At 38.9% G+C, this 21240-nt stretch overlaps 31 non-coding genes and 1 pseudogene across 31 annotated transcripts; all 32 read right to left on the reverse strand.

The window, feature by feature from the left end:
- Positions 1 to 183: 183 nt before the first annotated feature.
- Positions 184 to 398, reverse strand: LOC140120146 (small nucleolar RNA U3). Its single transcript, XR_011853550.1, has one exon. It is a non-coding gene; the product is annotated as a small nucleolar RNA U3 (small nucleolar RNA).
- Positions 399 to 810: 412 nt separating this feature from the next.
- LOC140120353 (small nucleolar RNA U3) lies at positions 811 to 1025 on the reverse strand. Its single transcript, XR_011853738.1, has one exon. It is a non-coding gene; the product is annotated as a small nucleolar RNA U3 (small nucleolar RNA).
- Positions 1026 to 1431: 406 nt separating this feature from the next.
- On the reverse strand, positions 1432 to 1646 carry LOC140120240 (small nucleolar RNA U3). The gene has a single exon (XR_011853630.1). It is a non-coding gene; the product is annotated as a small nucleolar RNA U3 (small nucleolar RNA).
- A 406-nt stretch (positions 1647 to 2052) lies between these two features.
- Positions 2053 to 2267, reverse strand: LOC140120354 (small nucleolar RNA U3). The gene has a single exon (XR_011853739.1). It is a non-coding gene; the product is annotated as a small nucleolar RNA U3 (small nucleolar RNA).
- Positions 2268 to 2673: 406 nt separating this feature from the next.
- On the reverse strand, positions 2674 to 2888 carry LOC140120355 (small nucleolar RNA U3). The gene has a single exon (XR_011853740.1). It is a non-coding gene; the product is annotated as a small nucleolar RNA U3 (small nucleolar RNA).
- A 406-nt stretch (positions 2889 to 3294) lies between these two features.
- Positions 3295 to 3509, reverse strand: LOC140120241 (small nucleolar RNA U3). Its single transcript, XR_011853631.1, has one exon. It is a non-coding gene; the product is annotated as a small nucleolar RNA U3 (small nucleolar RNA).
- A 406-nt stretch (positions 3510 to 3915) lies between these two features.
- LOC140120356 (small nucleolar RNA U3) lies at positions 3916 to 4130 on the reverse strand. Its single transcript, XR_011853741.1, has one exon. It is a non-coding gene; the product is annotated as a small nucleolar RNA U3 (small nucleolar RNA).
- A 406-nt stretch (positions 4131 to 4536) lies between these two features.
- On the reverse strand, positions 4537 to 4751 carry LOC140120357 (small nucleolar RNA U3). Its single transcript, XR_011853742.1, has one exon. It is a non-coding gene; the product is annotated as a small nucleolar RNA U3 (small nucleolar RNA).
- Positions 4752 to 5157: 406 nt separating this feature from the next.
- On the reverse strand, positions 5158 to 5372 carry LOC140120242 (small nucleolar RNA U3). The gene has a single exon (XR_011853632.1). It is a non-coding gene; the product is annotated as a small nucleolar RNA U3 (small nucleolar RNA).
- A 406-nt stretch (positions 5373 to 5778) lies between these two features.
- On the reverse strand, positions 5779 to 5993 carry LOC140120243 (small nucleolar RNA U3). Its single transcript, XR_011853633.1, has one exon. It is a non-coding gene; the product is annotated as a small nucleolar RNA U3 (small nucleolar RNA).
- Positions 5994 to 6405: 412 nt separating this feature from the next.
- Positions 6406 to 6621, reverse strand: LOC140120305 (small nucleolar RNA U3). Its single transcript, XR_011853691.1, has one exon. It is a non-coding gene; the product is annotated as a small nucleolar RNA U3 (small nucleolar RNA).
- Positions 6622 to 7033: 412 nt separating this feature from the next.
- LOC140120306 (small nucleolar RNA U3) lies at positions 7034 to 7249 on the reverse strand. The gene has a single exon (XR_011853692.1). It is a non-coding gene; the product is annotated as a small nucleolar RNA U3 (small nucleolar RNA).
- A 405-nt stretch (positions 7250 to 7654) lies between these two features.
- On the reverse strand, positions 7655 to 7869 carry LOC140120244 (small nucleolar RNA U3). Its single transcript, XR_011853634.1, has one exon. It is a non-coding gene; the product is annotated as a small nucleolar RNA U3 (small nucleolar RNA).
- Positions 7870 to 8281: 412 nt separating this feature from the next.
- On the reverse strand, positions 8282 to 8496 carry LOC140120245 (small nucleolar RNA U3). Its single transcript, XR_011853635.1, has one exon. It is a non-coding gene; the product is annotated as a small nucleolar RNA U3 (small nucleolar RNA).
- Positions 8497 to 8902: 406 nt separating this feature from the next.
- Positions 8903 to 9118, reverse strand: LOC140120307 (small nucleolar RNA U3). Its single transcript, XR_011853693.1, has one exon. It is a non-coding gene; the product is annotated as a small nucleolar RNA U3 (small nucleolar RNA).
- Positions 9119 to 9524: 406 nt separating this feature from the next.
- Positions 9525 to 9739, reverse strand: LOC140120300 (small nucleolar RNA U3). The gene has a single exon (XR_011853686.1). It is a non-coding gene; the product is annotated as a small nucleolar RNA U3 (small nucleolar RNA).
- Positions 9740 to 10151: 412 nt separating this feature from the next.
- LOC140120246 (small nucleolar RNA U3) lies at positions 10152 to 10366 on the reverse strand. Its single transcript, XR_011853636.1, has one exon. It is a non-coding gene; the product is annotated as a small nucleolar RNA U3 (small nucleolar RNA).
- A 405-nt stretch (positions 10367 to 10771) lies between these two features.
- Positions 10772 to 10986, reverse strand: LOC140120247 (small nucleolar RNA U3). The gene has a single exon (XR_011853637.1). It is a non-coding gene; the product is annotated as a small nucleolar RNA U3 (small nucleolar RNA).
- Positions 10987 to 11398: 412 nt separating this feature from the next.
- On the reverse strand, positions 11399 to 11613 carry LOC140120250 (small nucleolar RNA U3). Its single transcript, XR_011853638.1, has one exon. It is a non-coding gene; the product is annotated as a small nucleolar RNA U3 (small nucleolar RNA).
- A 406-nt stretch (positions 11614 to 12019) lies between these two features.
- Positions 12020 to 12234, reverse strand: LOC140120379 (small nucleolar RNA U3). Its single transcript, XR_011853764.1, has one exon. It is a non-coding gene; the product is annotated as a small nucleolar RNA U3 (small nucleolar RNA).
- Positions 12235 to 12640: 406 nt separating this feature from the next.
- LOC140120251 (small nucleolar RNA U3) lies at positions 12641 to 12855 on the reverse strand. Its single transcript, XR_011853639.1, has one exon. It is a non-coding gene; the product is annotated as a small nucleolar RNA U3 (small nucleolar RNA).
- A 412-nt stretch (positions 12856 to 13267) lies between these two features.
- LOC140120061 (small nucleolar RNA U3) lies at positions 13268 to 13468 on the reverse strand (annotated as a pseudogene).
- A 406-nt stretch (positions 13469 to 13874) lies between these two features.
- Positions 13875 to 14089, reverse strand: LOC140120003 (small nucleolar RNA U3). The gene has a single exon (XR_011853435.1). It is a non-coding gene; the product is annotated as a small nucleolar RNA U3 (small nucleolar RNA).
- A 412-nt stretch (positions 14090 to 14501) lies between these two features.
- LOC140120367 (small nucleolar RNA U3) lies at positions 14502 to 14715 on the reverse strand. The gene has a single exon (XR_011853752.1). It is a non-coding gene; the product is annotated as a small nucleolar RNA U3 (small nucleolar RNA).
- Positions 14716 to 15121: 406 nt separating this feature from the next.
- On the reverse strand, positions 15122 to 15336 carry LOC140120286 (small nucleolar RNA U3). Its single transcript, XR_011853672.1, has one exon. It is a non-coding gene; the product is annotated as a small nucleolar RNA U3 (small nucleolar RNA).
- A 412-nt stretch (positions 15337 to 15748) lies between these two features.
- LOC140120024 (small nucleolar RNA U3) lies at positions 15749 to 15963 on the reverse strand. Its single transcript, XR_011853456.1, has one exon. It is a non-coding gene; the product is annotated as a small nucleolar RNA U3 (small nucleolar RNA).
- Positions 15964 to 16369: 406 nt separating this feature from the next.
- Positions 16370 to 16584, reverse strand: LOC140120025 (small nucleolar RNA U3). The gene has a single exon (XR_011853457.1). It is a non-coding gene; the product is annotated as a small nucleolar RNA U3 (small nucleolar RNA).
- A 406-nt stretch (positions 16585 to 16990) lies between these two features.
- Positions 16991 to 17205, reverse strand: LOC140120377 (small nucleolar RNA U3). The gene has a single exon (XR_011853762.1). It is a non-coding gene; the product is annotated as a small nucleolar RNA U3 (small nucleolar RNA).
- A 405-nt stretch (positions 17206 to 17610) lies between these two features.
- LOC140120376 (small nucleolar RNA U3) lies at positions 17611 to 17825 on the reverse strand. The gene has a single exon (XR_011853761.1). It is a non-coding gene; the product is annotated as a small nucleolar RNA U3 (small nucleolar RNA).
- Positions 17826 to 19672: 1847 nt separating this feature from the next.
- On the reverse strand, positions 19673 to 19887 carry LOC140120310 (small nucleolar RNA U3). Its single transcript, XR_011853696.1, has one exon. It is a non-coding gene; the product is annotated as a small nucleolar RNA U3 (small nucleolar RNA).
- Positions 19888 to 20293: 406 nt separating this feature from the next.
- LOC140120287 (small nucleolar RNA U3) lies at positions 20294 to 20508 on the reverse strand. Its single transcript, XR_011853673.1, has one exon. It is a non-coding gene; the product is annotated as a small nucleolar RNA U3 (small nucleolar RNA).
- Positions 20509 to 20914: 406 nt separating this feature from the next.
- Positions 20915 to 21129, reverse strand: LOC140120311 (small nucleolar RNA U3). Its single transcript, XR_011853697.1, has one exon. It is a non-coding gene; the product is annotated as a small nucleolar RNA U3 (small nucleolar RNA).
- Between the last annotated feature and the right edge of the window lie 111 nt (positions 21130 to 21240).

Below are 21240 nucleotides of genomic sequence, written 5' to 3' on the forward strand. Positions count from 1 at the left end.
TTTTCAGTTCTGATTTCAAACATGCTTCTGTTATGTACACTAAGAATGGATCAAAAGTTTTTACATGAAAAACACATTTTAGGTTGTTACTGTTAGACAGACCAAGAAAGCTTCTGGCTGCATAAAGTCTAAAGTACCAATAGCTACTTTTTTGTGCTTTAAACTGCTTTTCACATAGAAATGTCCACTCTGAATAAGCTTTCCTCCACTGCTTCTTTTAGAAAAAGAAGAGCACAGTCATCAAAAGCAGGCAACCACTGCCTAAAACAGAGCTGCCAACTGCCTTCATGCTCAGAAGAAAGCCCAAAAACTCATCATCGTGGAAGGTGGGTTTGGACACTTTCAAGCACATTCATCTCTCAAACAACTGTAGAAATGATCCCTGAAAGTATAATCCTGAATGTTGAAATTTGCCGCTTTTGCCAACCGTTTCTTTCTCGGCTTTCAACTTATGGCTACCTCAGTCTCCAAGATTCCCAGTTTAAGTTTCGACATAAAACTTATGAATCGGGAGCCAATGGAAACATTATGTTTTGACATTTATTTTAATAGATTTCGTAGTCTATGTAACTGAGAATGGCTAAAACTAGTTTCTCGTAGGTATAGAAATGCCAATTTAATTGTTGATTTTCAGTTCTGATTTCAAACATGCTTCTGTTATGTACACTAAGAATGGATCAAAAGTTTTTACATGAAAAACACATTTTAGGTTGTTACTGTTAGACAGACCAAGAAAGCTTCTGGGTGCATAAAGTCTAAAGTACCAATAGCTACTTTTTTGTGCTTTAAACTGCTTTTCACATAGAAATGTCCACTCTGAATAAGCTTTCCTCCGCTGCTTCTTTTGGAAAAAGAAGAGCACAGTCATCAAAAGCAGGCAACCACTGCCTAAAACAGAGCTGCCAACTGCCTTCATGCTCAGACGAAAGCCCAAAAACTCATCATCGTGGAAGGTGGGTTTGGACACTTTCAAGCACATTCATCTCTCAAACAACTGTAGAAATGATCCCTGAAAGTATAATCCTGAATGTTGAAATTAGCCGCTTTTGCCAACCGTTTCTTTCTCGGCTTTCAACTTATGGCTACCTCAGTCTCCAAGATTGCCAGTTTCGACATAAAACGTATGAATCGGGAGCCAATGGAAACATTATGTTTTGACATTTATTTTAATAGATTTCGTAGTCTATGTAACTGAGAATGGCTAAAACTAGTTTCTCGGAGGTATAGAAATGCCAATTTAATTGTTGATTTTCAGTTCTGATTTCAAATATGCTTCTGTTATGTACACTAAGAATGGATCAAAAGTTTTTACATGAAAAACACATTTTAGGTTGTTACTGTTAGACAGACCAAGAAAGCTTCTGGGTGCATAAAGTCTAAAGTACCAATAGCTATTTTTTTGTGCTTTAAACTGCTTTTCACATAGAAATGTCCACTCTGAATAAGCTTTCCTCCGCTGCTTCTTTTGGAAAAAGAAGAGCACAGTCATCAAAAGCAGGCAACCACTGCCTAAAACAGAGCTGCCAACTGCCTTCATGCTCAGAAGAAAGCCCAAAAACTCATCATCGTGGAAGGTGGGTTTGGACACTTTCAAGCACATTCATCTCTCAAACAACTGTAGAAATGATCCCTGAAAGTATAATCCTGAATGTTGAAATTTGCCGCTTTTGCCAACCGTTTCTTTCTCGGCTTTCAACTTATGGCAACCTCAGTCTCCAAGATTCCCAGTTTCGACATAAAACGTATGAATCAGGAGCCAATGGAAACATTATGTTTTGACATTTATTTTAATAGATTTCGTAGTCTATGAAACTGAGAATGGCTAAAACTCGTTTCTCGGAGGTATGGAAATGCCAATTTAATTGTTGATTTTCAGTTCTGATTTCAAACATGCTTCTGTTATGTACACTAAGAATGGATCAAAAGTTTTTACATGAAAAACACATTTTAGGTTGTTACTGTTAGACAGACCAAGAAAGCTTCTGGGTGCATAAAGTCTAAAGTACCAATAGCTACTTTTTTGTGCTTTAAACTGCTTTTCACATAGAAATGTCCACTCTGAATAAGCTTTCCTCCGCTGCTTCTTTTGGAAAAAGAAGAGCACAGTCATCAAAAGCAGGCAACCACTGCCTAAAACAGAGCTGCCAACTGCCTTCATGCTCAGACGAAAGCCCAAAAACTCATCATCGTGGAAGGTGGGTTTGGACACTTTCAAGCACATTCATCTCTCAAACAACTGTAGAAATGATCCCTGAAAGTATAATCCTGAATGTTGAAATTTGCCGCTTTTGCCAACCGTTTCTTTCTCGGCTTTCAACTTATGGCTACCTCAGTCTCCAAGATTCCCAGTTTCGACATAAAACGTATGAATCGGGAGCCAATGGAAACATTATGTTTTGACATTTATTTTAATAGATTTCGTAGTCTTTGAAACTGAGAATGGCTAAAACTCGTTTCTCGGAGGTATAGAAATGCCAATTTAATTGTTGATTTTCAGTTCTGATTTCAAACATGCTTCTGTTATGTACACTAAGAATGGATCAAAAGTTTTTACATGAAAAACACATTTTAGGTTGTTACTGTTAGACAGACCAAGAAAGCTTCTGGGTGCATAAAGTCTAAAGTACCAATAGCTATTTTTTTGTGCTTTAAACTGCTTTTCACATAGAAATGTCCACTCTGAATAAGCTTTCCTCCGCTGCTTCTTTTGGAAAAAGAAGAGCACAGTCATCAAAAGCAGGCAACCACTGCCTAAAACAGAGCTGCCAACTGCCTTCATGCTCAGACGAAAGCCCAAAAACTCATCATCGTGGAAGGTGGGTTTGGACACTTTCAAGCACATTCATCTCTCAAACAACTGTAGAAATGATCCCTGAAAGTATAATCCTGAATGTTGAAATTTGCCGCTTTTGCCAACCGTTTCTTTCTCGGCTTTCAACTTATGGCTACCTCAGTCTCCAAGATTCCCAGTTTCGACATAAAACGTATGAATCGGGAGCCAATGGAAACATTATGTTTTGACATTTATTTTAATAGATTTCGTAGTCTATGTAACTGAGAATGGCTAAAACTAGTTTCTCGGAGGTATAGAAATGCCAATTTAATTGTTGATTTTCAGTTCTGATTTCAAACATGCTTCTGTTATGTACACTAAGAATGGATCAAAAGTTTTTACATGAAAAACACATTTTAGGTTGTTACTGTTAGACAGACCAAGAAAGCTTCTGGGTGCATAAAGTCTAAAGTACCAATAGCTATTTTTTTGTGCTTTAAACTGCTTTTCACATAGAAATGTCCACTCTGAATAAGCTTTCCTCCGCTGCTTCTTTTGGAAAAAGAAGAGCACAGTCATCAAAAGCAGGCAACCACTGCCTAAAACAGAGCTGCCAACTGCCTTCATGCTCAGAAGAAAGCCCAAAAACTCATCATCGTGGAAGGTGGGTTTGGACACTTTCAAGCACATTCATCTCTCAAACAACTGTAGAAATGATCCCTGAAAGTATAATCCTGAATGTTGAAATTTGCCGCTTTTGCCAACCGTTTCTTTCTCGGCTTTCAACTTATGGCTACCTCAGTCTCCAAGATTCCCAGTTTCGACATAAAACGTATGAATCGGGAGCCAATGGAAACATTATGTTTTGACATTTATTTTAATAGATTTCGTAGTCTATGTAACTGAGAATGGCTAAAACTAGTTTCTCGGAGGTATAGAAATGCCAATTTAATTGTTGATTTTCAGTTCTGATTTCAAACATGCTTCTGTTATGTACACTAAGAATGGATCAAAAGTTTTTACATGAAAAACACATTTTAGGTTGTTACTGTTAGACAGACCAAGAAAGCTTCTGGGTGCATAAAGTCTAAAGTACCAATAGCTACTTTTTTGTGCTTTAAACTGCTTTTCACATAGAAATGTCCACTCTGAATAAGCTTTCCTCCGCTGCTTCTTTTGGAAAAAGAAGAGCACAGTCATCAAAAGCAGGCAACCACTGCCTAAAACAGAGCTGCCAACTGCCTTCATGCTCAGACGAAAGCCCAAAAACTCATCATCGTGGAAGGTGGGTTTGGACACTTTCAAGCACATTCATCTCTCAAACAACTGTAGAAATGATCCCTGAAAGTATAATCCTGAATGTTGAAATTTGCCGCTTTTGCCAACCGTTTCTTTCTCGGCTTTCAACTTATGGCTACCTCAGTCTCCAAGATTCCCAGTTTCGACATAAAACGTATGAATCGGGAGCCAATGGAAACATTATGTTTTGACATTTATTTTAATAGATTTCGTAGTCTTTGAAACTGAGAATGGCTAAAACTCGTTTCTCGGAGGTATAGAAATGCCAATTTAATTGTTGATTTTCAGTTCTGATTTCAAACATGCTTCTGTTATGTACACTAAGAATGGATCAAAAGTTTTTACATGAAAAACACATTTTAGGTTGTTACTGTTAGACAGACCAAGAAAGCTTCTGGGTGCATAAAGTCTAAAGTACCAATAGCTATTTTTTTGTGCTTTAAACTGCTTTTCACATAGAAATGTCCACTCTGAATAAGCTTTCCTCCGCTGCTTCTTTTGGAAAAAGAAGAGCACAGTCATCAAAAGCAGGCAACCACTGCCTAAAACAGAGCTGCCAACTGCCTTCATGCTCAGACGAAAGCCCAAAAACTCATCATCGTGGAAGGTGGGTTTGGACACTTTCAAGCACATTCATCTCTCAAACAACTGTAGAAATGATCCCTGAAAGTATAATCCTGAATGTTGAAATTTGCCGCTTTTGCCAACCGTTTCTTTCTCGGCTTTCAACTTATGGCTACCTCAGTCTCCAAGATTCCCAGTTTCGACATAAAACGTATGAATCGGGAGCCAATGGAAACATTATGTTTTGACATTTATTTTAATAGATTTCGTAGTCTATGTAACTGAGAATGGCTAAAACTAGTTTCTCGGAGGTATAGAAATGCCAATTTAATTGTTGATTTTCAGTTCTGATTTCAAACATGCTTCTGTTATGTACACTAAGAATGGATCAAAAGTTTTTACATGAAAAACACATTTTAGGTTGTTACTGTTAGACAGACCAAGAAAGCTTCTGGGTGCATAAAGTCTAAAGTACCAATAGCTACTTTTTTGTGCTTTAAACTGCTTTTCACATAGAAATGTCCACTCTGAATAAGCTTTCCTCCGCTGCTTCTTTTGGAAAAAGAAGAGCACAGTCATCAAAAGCAGGCAACCACTGCCTAAAACAGAGCTGCCAACTGCCTTCATGCTCAGAAGAAAGCCCAAAAACTCATCATCGTGGAAGGTGGGTTTGGACACTTTCAAGCACATTCATCTCTCAAACAACTGTAGAAATGATCCCTGAAAGTATAATCCTGAATGTTGAAATTTGCCGCTTTTGCCAACCGTTTCTTTCTCGGCTTTCAACTTATGGCTACCTCAGTCTCCAAGATTCCCAGTTTCGACATAAAACGTATGAATCGGGAGCCAATGGAAACATTATGTTTTGACATTTATTTTAATAGATTTCGTAGTCTATGTAACTGAGAATGGCTAAAACTAGTTTCTCGGAGGTATAGAAATGCCAATTTAATTGTTGATTTTCAGTTCTGATTTCAAACATGCTTCTGTTATGTACACTAAGAATGGATCAAAAGTTTTTACATGAAAAACACATTTTAGGTTGTTACTGTTAGACAGACCAAGAAAGCTTCTGGGTGCATAAAGTCTAAAGTACCAACAGCTACTTTTTTGTGCTTTAAACTGCTTTTCACATAGAAATGTCCACTCTGAATAAGCTTTCCTCCGCTGCTTCTTTTGGAAAAAGAAGAGCACAGTCATCAAAAGCAGGCAACCACTGCCTAAAACAGAGCTGCCAACTGCCTTCATGCTCAGAAGAAAGCCCAAAAACTCATCATCGTGGAAGGTGGGTTTGGACACTTTCAAGCACATTCATCTCTCAAACAACTGTAGAAATGATCCCTGAAAGTATAATCCTGAATGTTGAAATTTGCCGCTTTTGCCAACCGTTTCTTTCTCGGCTTTCAACTTATGGCTACCTCAGTCTCCAAGATTCCCAGTTTCAGTTTCGACATAAAACTTATGAATCGGGAGCCAATGGAAACATTATGTTTTGACATTTATTTTAATAGATTTCGTAGTCTATGTAACTGAGAATGGCTAAAACTAGATTCTCGTAGGTATAGAAATGCCAATTTAATTGTTGATTTTCAGTTCTGATTTCAAACATGCTTCTGTTATGTACACTAAGAATGGATCAAAAGTTTTTACATGAAAAACACATTTTAGGTTGTTACTGTTAGACAGACCAAGAAAGCTTCTGGGTGCATAAAGTCTAAAGTACCAATAGCTACTTTTTTGTGCTTTAAACTGCTTTTCACATAGAAATGTCCACTCTGAATAAGCTTTCCTCCGCTGCTTCTTTTGGAAAAAGAAGAGCACAGTCATCAAAAGCAGGCAACCACTGCCTAAAACAGAGCTGCCAACTGCCTTCATGCTCAGAAGAAAGCCCAAAAACTCATCATCGTGGAAGGTGGGTTTGGACACTTTCAAGCACATTCATCTCTCAAACAACTGTAGAAATGATCCCTTAAAAGTATAATCCTGAATGTTGAAATTTGCCACTTTTGCCAACCGTTTCTTTCTCGGCTTTCAACTTATGGCTACCTCAGTCTCCAAGATTCCCAGTTTCAGTTTCGACATAAAACTTATGAATCGGGAGCCAATGGAAACATTATGTTTTGACATTTATTTTACTAGATTTCGTAGTCTATGTAACTGAGAATGGCTAAAACTAGTTTCTCGTAGGTATAGAAATGCCAATTTAATTGTTGATTTTCAGTTCTGATTTCAAACATGCTTCTGTTATGTACACTAAGAATGGATCAAAAGTTTTTACATGAAAAACACATTTTAGGTTGTTACTGTTAGACAGACCAAGAAAGCTTCTGGGTGCATAAAGTCTAAAGTACCAATAGCTATTTTTTTGTGCTTTAAACTGCTTTTCACATAGAAATGTCCACTCTGAATAAGCTTTCCTCCGCTGCTTCTTTTGGAAAAAGAAGAGCACAGTCATCAAAAGCAGGCAACCACTGCCTAAAACAGAGCTGCCAACTGCCTTCATGCTCAGAAGAAAGCCCAAAAACTCATCATCGTGGAAGGTGGGTTTGGACACTTTCAAGCACATTCATCTCTCAAACAACTGTAGAAATGATCCCTTAAAAGTATAATCCTGAATGTTGAAATTTGCCACTTTTGCCAACCGTTTCTTTCTCGGCTTTCAACTTAGGCTACCTCAGTCTCCAAGATTCCCAGTTTCGACATAAAACGTATGAATCGGGAGCCAATGGAAACATTTTGTTTTGACATTTATTTTAATAGATTTCGTAGTCTATGTAACTGAGAATGGCTAAAACTCGTTTCTCGGAGGTATAGAAATGCCAATTTAATTGTTGATTTTCAGTTCTGATTTCAAACATGCTTCTGTTATGTACACTAAGAATGGATCAAAAGTTTTTACATGAAAAACACATTTTAGGTTGTTACTGTTAGACAGACCAAGAAAGCTTCTGGGTGCATAAAGTCTAAAGTACCAATAGCTACTTTTTTGTGCTTTAAACTGCTTTTCACATAGAAATGTCCACTCTGAATAAGCTTTCCTCCGCTGCTTCTTTTGGAAAAAGAAGAGCACAGTCATCAAAAGCAGGCAACCACTGCCTAAAACAGAGCTGCCAACTGCCTTCATGCTCAGAAGAAAGCCCAAAAACTCATCATCGTGGAAGGTGGGTTTGGACACTTTCAAGCACATTCATCTCTCAAACAACTGTAGAAATGATCCCTGAAAGTATAATCCTGAATGTTGAAATTTGCCGCTTTTGCCAACCGTTTCTTTCTCGGCTTTCTACTTATGGCTACCTCAGTCTCCAAGATTCCCAGTTTCAGTTTCGACATAAAACTTATGAATCGGGAGCCAATGGAAACATTATGTTTTGACATTTATTTTAATAGATTTCGTAGTCTATGTAACTGAGAATGGCTAAAACTAGTTTCTCGTAGGTATAGAAATGCCAATTTAATTGTTGATTTTCAGTTCTGATTTCAAACATGCTTCTGTTATGTACACTAAGAATGGATCAAAAGTTTTTACATGAAAAACACATTTTAGGTTGTTACTGTTAGACAGACCAAGAAAGCTTCTGGGTGCATAAAGTCTAAAGTACCAATAGCTATTTTTTTGTGCTTTAAACTGCTTTTCACATAGAAATGTCCACTCTGAATAAGCTTTCCTCCGCTGCTTCTTTTGGAAAAAGAAGAGCACAGTCATCAAAAGCAGGCAACCACTGCCTAAAACAGAGCTGCCAACTGCCTTCATGCTCAGAAGAAAGCCCAAAAACTCATCATCGTGGAAGGTGGGTTTGGACACTTTCAAGCACATTCATCTCTCAAACAACTGTAGAAATGATCCCTGAAAGTATAATCCTGAATGTTGAAATTTGCCGCTTTTGCCAACCGTTTCTTTCTCGGCTTTCAACTTATGGCAACCTCAGTCTCCAAGATTCCCAGTTTCGACATAAAACGTATGAATCGGGAGCCAATGGAAACATTATGTTTTGACATTTATTTTAATAGATTTCGTAGTCTATGAAACTTAGAATGGCTAAAACTCGTTTCTCGGAGGTATAGAAATGCCAATTTAATTGTTGATTTTCAGTTCTGATTTCAAACATGCTTCTGTTATGTACACTAAGAATGGATCAAAAGTTTTTACATGAAAAACACATTTTAGGTTGTTACTGTTAGACAGACCAAGAAAGCTTCTGGGTGCATAAAGTCTAAAGTACCAATAGCTATTTTTTTGTGCTTTAAACTGCTTTTCACATAGAAATGTCCACTCTGAATAAGCTTTCCTCCGCTGCTTCTTTTGGAAAAAGAAGAGCACAGTCATCAAAAGCAGGCAACCACTGCCTAAAACAGAGCTGCCAACTGCCTTCATGCTCAGAAGAAAGCCCAAAAACTCATCATCGTGGAAGGTGGGTTTGGACACTTTCAAGCACATTCATCTCTCAAACAACTGTAGAAATGATCCCTTAAAAGTATAATCCTGAATGTTGAAATTTGCCACTTTTGCCAACCGTTTCTTTCTCGGCTTTCAACTTATGGCAACCTCAGTCTCCAAGATTCCCAGTTTCGACATAAAACAAATGAATCGGGAGCCAATGGAAACATTATGTTTTGACATTTATTTTAATAGATTTCGTAGTCTATGAAACTGAGAATGGCTAAAACTCGTTTCTCGGAGGTATAGAAATGCCAATTTAATTGTTGATTTTCAGTTCTGATTTCAAACATGCTTCTGTTATGTACACTAAGAATGGATCAAAAGTTTTTACATGATAAACACATTTTAGGTTGTTACTGTTAGACAGACCAAGAAAGCTTCTGGGTGCATAAAGTCTAAAGTACCAATAACTATTTTTTTGTGCTTTAAACTGCTTTTCACATAGAAATGTCCACTCTGAATAAGCTTTCCTCCGCTGCTTCTTTTGGAAAAAGAAGAGCACAGTCATCAAAAGCAGGCAACCACTGCCTAAAACAGAGCTGCCAACTGCCTTCATGCTCAGAAGAAAGCCCAAAAACTCATCATCGTGGAAGGTGGGTTTGGACACTTTCAAGCACATTAATCGCTCAAACAACTGTAGAAATGATCCCTGAAAGTATAATCCTGAATGTTGAAATTTGCCGCTTTTGCCAACCGTTTCTTTCTCGGCTTTCAACTTATGGCTACCTCAGTCTCCAAGATTCCCAGTTTCAGTTTCGACATAAAACTTATGAATCGGGAGCCAATGGAAACATTATGTTTTGACATTTATTTTACTAGATTTCGTAGTCTATGTAACTGAGAATGGCTAAAACTAGTTTCTCGTAGGTATAGAAATGCCAATTTAATTGTTGATTTTCAGTTCTGATTTCAAACATGCTTCTGTTATGTACACTAAGAATGGATCAAAAGTTTTTACATGAAAAACACATTTTAGGTTGTTACTGTTAGACAGACCAAGAAAGCTTCTGGGTGCATAAAGTCTAAAGTACCAATAGCTATTTTTTTGTGCTTTAAACTGCTTTTCACATAGAAATGTCCACTCTGAATAAGCTTTCCTCCGCTGCTTCTTTTGGAAAAAGAAGAGCACAGTCATCAAAAGCAGGCAACCACTGCCTAAAACAGAGCTGCCAACTGCCTTCATGCTCAGAAGAAAGCCCAAAAACTCATCATCGTGGAAGGTGGGTTTGGACACTTTCAAGCACATTCATCTCTCAAACAACTGTAGAAATGATCCCTGAAAGTATAATCCTGAATGTTGAAATTTGCCGCTTTTGCCAACCGTTTCTTTCTCGGCTTTCAACTTAGGCTACCTCAGTCTCCAAGATTCCCAGTTTCGACATAAAACGTATGAATCGGGAGCCAATGGAAACATTTTGTTTTGACATTTATTTTAATAGATTTCGTAGTCTATGTAACTGAGAATGGCTAAAACTCGTTTCTCGGAGGTATAGAAATGCCAATTTAATTGTTGATTTTCAGTTCTGATTTCAAACATGCTTCTGTTATGTACACTAAGAATGGATCAAAAGTTTTTACATGAAAAACACATTTTAGGTTGTTACTGTTAGACAGACCAAGAAAGCTTCTGGGTGCATAAAGTCTAAAGTACCAATAGCTACTTTTTTGTGCTTTAAACTGCTTTTCACATAGAAATGTCCACTCTGAATAAGCTTTCCTCCGCTGCTTCTTTTGGAAAAAGAAGAGCACAGTCATCAAAAGCAGGCAACCACTGCCTAAAACAGAGCTGCCAACTGCCTTCATGCTCAGAAGAAAGCCCAAAAACTCATCATCGTGGAAGGTGGGTTTGGACACTTTCAAGCACATTCATCTCTCAAACAACTGTAGAAATGATCCCTGAAAGTATAATCCTGAATGTTGAAATTTGCCGCTTTTGCCAACCGTTTCTTTCTCGGCTTTCTACTTATGGCTACCTCAGTCTCCAAGATTCCCAGTTTCAGTTTCGACATAAAACTTATGAATCGGGAGCCAATGGAAACATTATGTTTTGACATTTATTTTAATAGATTTCGTAGTCTATGTAACTGAGAATGGCTAAAACTAGTTTCTCGTAGGTATAGAAATGCCAATTTAATTGTTGATTTTCAGTTCTGATTTCAAACATGCTTCTGTTATGTACACTAAGAATGGATCAAAAGTTTTTACATGAAAAACACATTTTAGGTTGTTACTGTTAGACAGACCAAGAAAGCTTCTGGGTGCATAAAGTCTAAAGTACCAATAGCTATTTTTTTGTGCTTTAAACTGCTTTTCACATAGAAATGTCCACTCTGAATAAGCTTTCCTCCGCTGCTTCTTTTGGAAAAAGAAGAGCACAGTCATCAAAAGCAGGCAACCACTGCCTAAAACAGAGCTGCCAACTGCCTTCATGCTCAGAAGAAAGCCCAAAAACTCATCATCGTGGAAGGTGGGTTTGGACACTTTCAAGCACATTCATCTCTCAAACAACTGTAGAAATGATCCCTGAAAGTATAATCCTGAATGTTGAAATTTGCCGCTTTTGCCAACCGTTTCTTTCTCGGCTTTCAACTTATGGCTACCTCAGTCTCCAAGATTCCCAGTTTCGACATAAAACGTATGAATCGGGAGCCAATGGAAACATTATGTTTTGACATTTATTTTAATAGATTTCGTAGTCTATGAAACTGAGAATGGCTAAAACTCGTTTCTCGGAGGTATAGAAATGCCAATTTAATTGTTGATTTTCAGTTCTGATTTCAAACATGCTTCTGTTATGTACACAAAGAATGGATCAAAAGTTTTTACATGAAAAACACATTTTAGGTTGTTACTGTTAGACAGACCAAGAAAGCTTCTGGGTGCATAAAGTCTAAAGTACCAATAGCTATTTTTTTGTGCTTTAAACTGCTTTTCACATAGAAATGTCCACTCTGAATAAGCTTTCCTCCGCTGCTTCTTTTGGAAAAAGAAGAGCACAGTCATCAAAAGCAGGCAACCACTGCCTAAAACAGAGCTTCCAACTGCCTTCATGCTCAGAAGAAAGCCCAAAAACTCATCATCATGGAAGGTGGGTTTGGACACTTTCAAGCACATTCATCTCTCAAACAACTGTAGAAATGATCCCTGAAAGTATAATCCTGAATGTTGAAATTTGCCGCTTTTGCCAACCGTTTCTTTCTCGGCTTTCAACTTATGGCAACCTCAGTCTCCAAGATTCCCAGTTTCGACATAAAACGTATGAATCGGGAGCCATTGGAAACATTATGTTTTGTCATTTATTTTAATAGATTTCGTAGTCTATGAAACTGAGAATGGCTAAAACTCGTTTCTCGGAGGTATAGAAATGCCAATTTAATTGTTGATTTTCAGTTCTGATTTCAAACATGCTTCTGTTATGTACACTAAGAATGGATCAAAAGTTTTTACATGAAAAACACATTTTAGGTTGTTACTGTTAGACAGACCAAGAAAGCTTCTGGGTGCATAAAGTCTAAAGTACCAATAGCTATTTTTTTGTGCTTTAAACTGCTTTTCACATAGAAATGTCCACTCTGAATAAGCTTTCCTCCGCTGCTTCTTTTGGAAAAAGAAGAGCACAGTCATCAAAAGCAGGCAACCACTGCCTAAAACAGAGCTGCCAACTGCCTTCATGCTCAGAAGAAAGCCCAAAAACTCATCATCGTGGAAGGTGGGTTTGGACACTTTCAAGCACATTCATCTCTCAAACAACTGTAGAAATGATCCCTGAAAGTATAATCCTGAATGTTGAAATTTGCCGCTTTTGCCAACCGTTTCTTTCTCGGCTTTCAACTTATGGCTACCTCAGTCTCCAAGATTCCCAGTTTAAGTTTCGACATAAAACTTATGAATCGGGAGCCAATGGAAACATTATGTTTTGACATTTATTTTAATAGATTTCGTAGTCTATGTAACTGAGAATGGCTAAAACTAGTTTCTCGTAGGTATAGAAATGCCAATTTAATTGTTGATTTTCAGTTCTGATTTCAAACATGCTTCTGTTATGTACACTAAGAATGGATCAAAAGTTTTTACATGAAAAACACATTTTAGGTTGTTACTGTTAGACAGACCAAGAAAGCTTCTGGGTGCATAAAGTCTAAAGTACCAATAGCTACTTTTTTGTGCTTTAAACTGCTTTTCACATAGAAATGTCCACTCTGAATAAGCTTTCCTCCGCTGCTTCTTTTGGAAAAAGAAGAGCACAGTCATCCACTGTCTAAAACAGAGCTGCCAACTGCCTTCATGCTCAGACGAAAGCCCAAAACTCATCATCGTGGAAGGTGGGTTTGGACACTTTCAAGCACATTCATCTCTCAAACAACTGTAGAAATGATCCCTGAAAGTATAATCCTGAATGTTGAAATTTGCCGCTTTTGCCAACCGTTTCTTTCTCGGCTTTCAACTTATGGCTACCTCAGTCTCCAAGATTCCCAGTTTCGACATAAAACGTATGAATCGGGAGCCAATGGAAACATTATGTTTTGACATTTATTTTAATAGATTTCGTAGTCTATGAAACTGAGAATGGCTAAAACTCGTTTCTCGGAGGTATAGAAATGCCAATTTAATTGTTGATTTTCAGTTCTGATTTCAAACATGCTTCTGTTATGTACACAAAGAATGGATCAAAAGTTTTTACATGAAAAACACATTTTAGGTTGTTACTGTTAGACAGACCAAGAAAGCTTCTGGGTGCATAAAGTCTAAAGTACCAATAGCTATTTTTTTGTGCTTTAAACTGCTTTTCACATAGAAATGTCCACTCTGAATAAGCTTTCCTCCGCTGCTTCTTTTGGAAAAAGAAGAGCACAGTCATCAAAAGCAGGCAACCACTGCCTAAAACAGAGCTTCCAACTGCCTTCATGCTCAGAAGAAAGCCCAAAAACTCATCATCATGGAAGGTGGGTTTGGACACTTTCAAGCACATTCATCTCTCAAACAACTGTAGAAATGATCCCTGAAAGTATAATCCTGAATGTTGAAATTTGCCGCTTTTGCCAACCGTTTCTTTCTCGGCTTTCAACTTATGGCTACCTCAGTCTCCAAGATTCCCAGTTTAAGTTTCGACATAAAACTTATGAATCGGGAGCCAATGGAAACATTATGTTTTGACATTTATTTTAATAGATTTCGTAGTCTATGTAACTGAGAATGGCTAAAACTAGTTTCTCGTAGGTATAGAAATGCCAATTTAATTGTTGATTTTCAGTTCTGATTTCAAACATGCTTCTGTTATGTACACTAAGAATGGATCAAAAGTTTTTACATGAAAAACACATTTTAGGTTGTTACTGTTAGACAGACCAAGAAAGCTTCTGGGTGCATAAAGTCTAAAGTACCAATAGCTACTTTTTTGTGCTTTAAACTGCTTTTCACATAGAAATGTCCACTCTGAATAAGCTTTCCTCCGCTGCTTCTTTTGGAAAAAGAAGAGCACAGTCATCAAAAGCAGGCAACCACTGTCTAAAACAGAGCTGCCAACTGCCTTCATGCTCAGACGAAAGCCCAAAACTCATCATCGTGGAAGGTGGGTTTGGACACTTTCAAGCACATTCATCTCTCAAACAACTGTAGAAATGATCCCTGAAAGTATAATCCTGAATGTTGAAATTTGCCGCTTTTGCCAACCGTTTCTTTCTCGGCTTTCAACTTATGGCTACCTCAGTCTCCAAGATTCCCAGTTTCGACATAAAACGTATGAATCGGGAGCCAATGGAAACATTATGTTTTGACATTTATTTTAATAGATTTCGTAGTCTATGAAACTGAGAATGGCTAAAACTCGTTTCTCGGAGGTATAGAAATGCCAATTTAATTGTTGATTTTCAGTTCTGATTTCAAACATGCTTCTGTTATGTACACAAAGAATGGATCAAAAGTTTTTACATGAAAAACACATTTTAGGTTGTTACTGTTAGACAGACCAAGAAAGCTTCTGGGTGCATAAAGTCTAAAGTACCAATAGCTATTTTTTTGTGCTTTAAACTGCTTTTCACATAGAAATGTCCACTCTGAATAAGCTTTCCTCCGCTGCCTCTTTTGAAAAAAGAAGAGCACAGTCATCAAAAGCAGGCAACCACTGCCTAAAACAGAGCTGCCAACTGCCTTCATGCTCAGAAGAAAGCCCAAAAACTCATCATCGTGGAAGGTGGGTTTGGACACTTTCAAGCACATTCATCTCTCAAACAACTGTAGAAATGATCCCTGAAAGTATAATCCTGAATGTTGAAATTTGCCGCTTTTGCCAACCGTTTCTTTCTCGGCTTTCAACTTATGGCTACCTCAGTCTCCAAGATTCCCAGTTTAAGTTTCGACATAAAACTTATGAATCGGGAGCCAATGGAAACATTATGTTTTGACATTTATTTTAATAGATTTCGTAGTCTATGTAACTGAGAATGGCTAAAACTAGTTTCTCGTAGGTATAGAAATGCCAATTTAATTGTTGATTTTCAGTTCTGATTTCAAACATGCTTCTGTTATGTACACTAAGAATGGATCAAAAGTTTTTACATGAAAAACACATTTTAGGTTGTTACTGTTAGACAGACCAAGAAAGCTTCTGGGTGCATAAAGTCTAAAGTACCAATAGCTACTTTTTTGTGCTTTAAACTGCTTTTCACATAGAAATGTCCACTCTGAATAAGCTTTCCTCCGCTGCTTCTTTTGGAAAAAGAAGAGCACAGTCATCAAAAGCAGGCAACCACTGCCTAAAACAGAGCTGCCAACTGCCTTCATGCTCAGACGAAAGCCCAAAAACTCACCATCGTGGAAGGTGGGTTTGGACACTTTCAAGCACATTCATCTCTCAAACAACTGTAGAAATGATCCCTGAAAGTATAATCCTGAATGTTGAAATTTGCCGCTTTTGCCAACCGTTTCTTTCTCGGCTTTCAACTTATGGCAACCTCAGTCTCCAAGATTCCCAGTTTCGACATAAAACGTATGAATCGGGAGCCAATGGAAACATTATGTTTTGACATTTATTTTAATAGATTTCGTAGTCTATGTAACTGAGAATGGCTAAAACTAGTTTCTCGGAGGTATAGAAATGCCAATTTAATTGTTGATTTTCAGTTCTGATTTCAAACATGCTTCTGTTATGTACACTAAGAATGGATCAAAAGTTTTTACATGAAAAACACATTTTAGGTTGTTACTGTTAGACAGACCAAGAAAGCTTCTGGGTGCATAAAGTCTAAAGTACCAATAGCTACTTTTTTGTGCTTTAAACTGCTTTTCACATAGAAATGTCCACTCTGAATAAGCTTTCCTCCGCTGCTTCTTTTGGAAAAAGAAGAGCACAGTCATCAAAAGCAGGCAACCACTGCCTAAAACAGAGCTGCCAACTGCCTTCATGCTCAGACGAAAGCCCAAAAACTCACCATCGTGGAAGGTGGGTTTGGACACTTTCAAGCACATTCATCTCTCAAACAACTGTAGAAATGATCCCTGAAAGTATAATCCTGAATGTTGAAATTTGCCGCTTTTGCCAACCGTTTCTTTCTCGGCTTTCAACTTATGGCTACCTCAGTCTCCAAGATTCCCAGTTTCGACATAAAACGTATGAATCGGGAGCCAATGGAAACATTATGTTTTGACATTTATTTTAATAGATTTCGTAGTCTATGTAACTGAGAATGGCTAAAACTCGTTTCTCGGAGGTATAGAAATGCCAATTTAATTGTTGATTTTCAGTTCTGATTTCAAACATGCTTCTGTTATGTACACTAAGAATGGATCAAAAGTTTTTACATGAAAAACACATTTTAGGTTGTTACTGTTAGACAGACCAAGAAAGCTTCTGGGTGCATAAAGTCTAAAGTACCAATAGCTATTTTTTTGTGCTTTAAACTGCTTTTCACATAGAAATGTCCACTCTGAATAAGCTTTCCTCCGCTGCTTCTTTTGGAAAAAGAAGAGCACAGTCATCAAAAGCAGGCAACCACTGCCTAAAACAGAGCTGCCAACTGCCTTCATGCTCAGAAGAAAGCCCAAAAACTCATCATCGTGAAAGGTGGGTTTGGACACTTTCAAGCACATTCATCTCTCAAACAACTGTAGAAATGATCCCTGAAAGTATAATCCTGAATGTTGAAATTTGCCGCTTTTGCCAACCGTTTCTTTCTCGGCTTTCAACTTATGGCAACCTCAGTCTCCAAGATTCCCAGTTTCGACATAAAACGTATGAATCAGGAGCCAATGGAAACATTTTTTTTGACATTTATTTTAATAGATTTCGTAGTCTATGTAACTGAGAATGGCTAAAACTAGTTTCTCGGAGGTATAGAAATGCCAATTTAATTGTTGATTTTCAGTTCTGATTTCAAACATGCTTCTGTTATGTACACTAAGAATGGATCAAAAGTTTTTACATGAAAAACACATTTTAGGTTGTTACTGTTAGACAGACCAAGAAAGCTTCTGGGTGCATAAAGTCTAAAGTACCAATAGCTACTTTTTTATGCTTTAAACTGCTTTTCACATAGAAATGTCCTCTCTGAATAAGCTTTCCTCCGCTGCTTCTTTTGGAAAAAGAAGAGCACAGTCATCAAAAGCAGGCAACCACTGCCTAAAACAGAGCTGCCAACTGCCTTCATGCTCAGAAGAAAGCCCAAAAACTCATCATCGTGGAAGGTAGGTTTGGACACTTTCAAGCACATTCATCTCTCAAACAACTGTAGAAATGATCCCTGAAAGTATAATCCTGAATGTTGAAATTTGCCGCTTTTGCCAACCGTTTCTTTCTCGGCTTTCAACTTATGGCTACCTCAGTCTCCAAGATTCCCAGTTTCGACATAAAACGTATGAATCGGGAGCCAATGGAAACATTATGTTTTGACATTTATTTTAATAGATTTCGTAGTCTATGTAACTGAGAATGGCTAAAACTAGATTCTCGTAGGTATAGAAATGCCAATTTAATTGTTGATTTTCAGTTCTGATTTCAAACATGCTTCTGTTATGTACACTAAGAATGGATCAAAAGTTTTTACATGAAAAACACATTTTAGGTTGTTACTAGAGATGAGCGAGCACTAAAATGCTCGGGTGCTCGTTATTCGAGACGAACTTTTCCAGATGCTCGAGTGCTCGTCTCGAATAACGAGCCCCATTGAAGTCAATGGGAGACTCGAGCATTTTTCAAAGGGACCATGGTTCGGGAATAAAATGTGTTAATTAATTGAAAGAGAATGTCTTCTGATAAGTTAGCAGATGTATGCAAACATCTGCAATCTATTCTTCACTGTTCCGCGCGTATATTATCTCCCGACAAGTTAGCAGATGTGAAGAACAGTGAAGAATAGGATCATTTAAGTGAAAAACACAGTGAAGAATAGATTGCAGATGTTCGGCACATCTGCTTACTTGTCGGGAGATACGCTGTCTCCGTGCCCCGCTGTCTCCGTGTCCCGCTGTCTCCGTGCCCCGCTGTCTCTGTGCCCCGCTGTCTCTGTGCCCCGCTGTCTCCGTGCCCCGCTGTCTCCGTGCCCCGCTGTCTCCGTGCCCCGCTGTCTCCGTGCCCCGCTGTCTCTGTGCCCCGCTGTCTCCGTGCCCCGATGTCTCCGTTCCCCGATGTCTCCGTGCCACGCTGTCTCCGTTCCCCGATGTCTATGTGCCCCGATGTCTCCGTGCCCCGATGTCTATGTGCCCCGATGTCTCCGTGCCCCGATGTCTCCGTGCCGCTCCGTGCAACGATGTCTCCATGCCCCGCTGTCTCCGTGCCCCGCTGTCTCCGTGCCCCGCTGTCTCCGTGCCCCGCTGTCTCCGTGGCCCGATGTCTCCGTGCCCCGCTGTCTCCGTGCCCCGCTGTCTCCGTGCCCCGATGTCTCCGTGCCCCGCTGTCTCCGTGCCCTGATGTCTCCGTGCCCCGCTGTCTCCGTGCCCTGATGTCTCCATGCCGCTCCGTGCCGCTCCCCGATGTCTCCGTGCCCCGATGTCTCCATGCCGCTCCGTGCCGCTGCCTGATGTCTCCATGCTGCCGCTGCCCCATGTCTCCGTGCTGCCGCTGCCCCATGTCTTCATGCTGCCGCTGCCCCATGTCTCCGTGCTGCTCCCCGGTGTCTCTGTGCTGCTCCCCGGTGTCTCTGTGCTGCTCCTCGTTGTCTCTGTCCTGCTCACCGTGTTCTGCAATGTATTCTTCACACATATATATTGTTCTTCACATGCTATTTTGTTCGCACCGTTCCGCGCGTATCTCCCGACAAGTAAGCAGATGTGCCGAACATCTGTAATCTATTCTTCACTGTGTTTTTCACTGTGTTTTTCACTTAAATGATCCTGTGTTCACTGTGTTCACTGTTTTATTCTATTCTTCATTGTTCTTCACTGTGTTTTTTTAATTAAATGCTCGATCTCGAGCAGGGGAAATACTCGTCCGAGCAACTAGCAGTTTCGAGTACCTTAATACTCGAACGAGCATCAAGCTCGGACGAGTATACTCCCTCATCTCTAGTTGTTACTGTTAGACAGACCAAGAAAGCTTCTGGGTGCATAAAGTCTAAAGTACCAATAGCTACTTTTTTGTGCTTTAAACTGCTTTTCACATAGAAATGTCCACTCTGAATAAGCTTTCCTCCGCTGCTTCTTTTGGAAAAAGAAGAGCACAGTCATCAAAAGCAGGCAACCACTGCCTAAAACAGAGCTGCCAACTGCCTTCATGCTCAGAAGAAAGCCCAAAAACTCATCATCATGGAAGGTGGGTTTGGACACTTTCAAGCACATTCATCTCTCAAACAACTGTAGAAATGATCCCTGAAAGTATAATCCTGAATGTTGAAATTTGCCGCTTTTGCCAACCGTTTCTTTCTCGGCTTTCAACTTATGGCTACCTCAGTCTCCAAGATTCCCAGTTTCGACATAAAACTTATGTATCGGGAGCCAATGGAAACATTATGTTTTGACATTTATTTTAATAGATTTCGTAGTCTATGTAACTGAGAATGGCTAAAACTCGTTTCTCGGAGGTATAGAAATGCCAATTTAATTGTTGATTTTCAGTTCTGATTTCAAACATGCTTCTGTTATGTACACTAAGAATGGATCAAAAGTTTTTACATGAAAAACACATTTTAGGTTGTTACTGTTAGACAGACCAAGAAAGCTTCTGGGTGCATAAAGTCTAAAGTACCAATAGCTATTTTTTTGTGCTTTAAACTGCTTTTCACATAGAAATGTCCACTCTGAATAAGCTTTCCTCCGCTGCTTCTTTTTAAAAAAGAAGAGCACAGTCATCAAAAGCAGGCAACCACTGCCTAAAACAGAGCTGCCAACTGCCTTCATGCTCAGACGAAAGCCCAAAAACTCATCATCGTGGAAGGTGGGTTTGGACACTTTCAAGCAGATTCATCTCTCAAACAACTGCAGAAATGATCCCTGAAAGTATAATCCTGAATGTTGAAATTTGCCGCTTTTGCCAACCGTTTCTTTCTCGGCTTTCAACTTATGGCTACCTCAGTCTCCAAGATTCCCAGTTTCGACATAAAACGTATGAATCGGGAGCCAATGGAAACATTATGTTTTGACATTTATTTGAATAGATTTCGTAGTCTATGTAACTGAGAATGGCTAAAACTCGTTTCTCGGAGGTATAGAAATGCCAATTTAATTGTTGATTTTCAGTTCTGATTTCAAACATGCTTCTGTTATGTACACTAAGAATGGATCAAAAGTTTTTACATGAAAAACACATTTTAGGTTGTTACTGTTAGACAGACCAAGAAAGCTTCTGGGTGCATAAAGTCTAAAGTACCAATAGCTATTTTTTTGTGCTTTAAACTGCTTTTCACATAGAAATGTCCACTCTGAATAAGCTTTCCTCCGCTGCTTCTTTTTAAAAAAGAAGAGCACAGTCATCAAAAGCAGGCAACCACTGCCTAAAACAGAGCTGCCAACTGCCTTCATGCTCAGACGAAAGCCCAAAAACTCATCATCGTGGAAGGTGGGTTTGGACACTTTCAAGCACATTCATCTCTCAAACAACTGTAGAAATGATCCCTGAAAGTATAATCCTGAATGTTGAAATTTGCCGCTTTTGCCAACCGTTTCTTTCTCGGCTTTCAACTTATGGCTACCTCAGTCTCCAAGATTCCCAGTTTCAGTTTCGACATAAAACTTATGAATC

This window comes from Engystomops pustulosus, chromosome 2 (assembly GCF_040894005.1).
Source record: "Engystomops pustulosus chromosome 2, aEngPut4.maternal, whole genome shotgun sequence".
Lineage (NCBI taxonomy): Eukaryota > Metazoa > Chordata > Amphibia > Anura > Leptodactylidae > Engystomops > Engystomops pustulosus.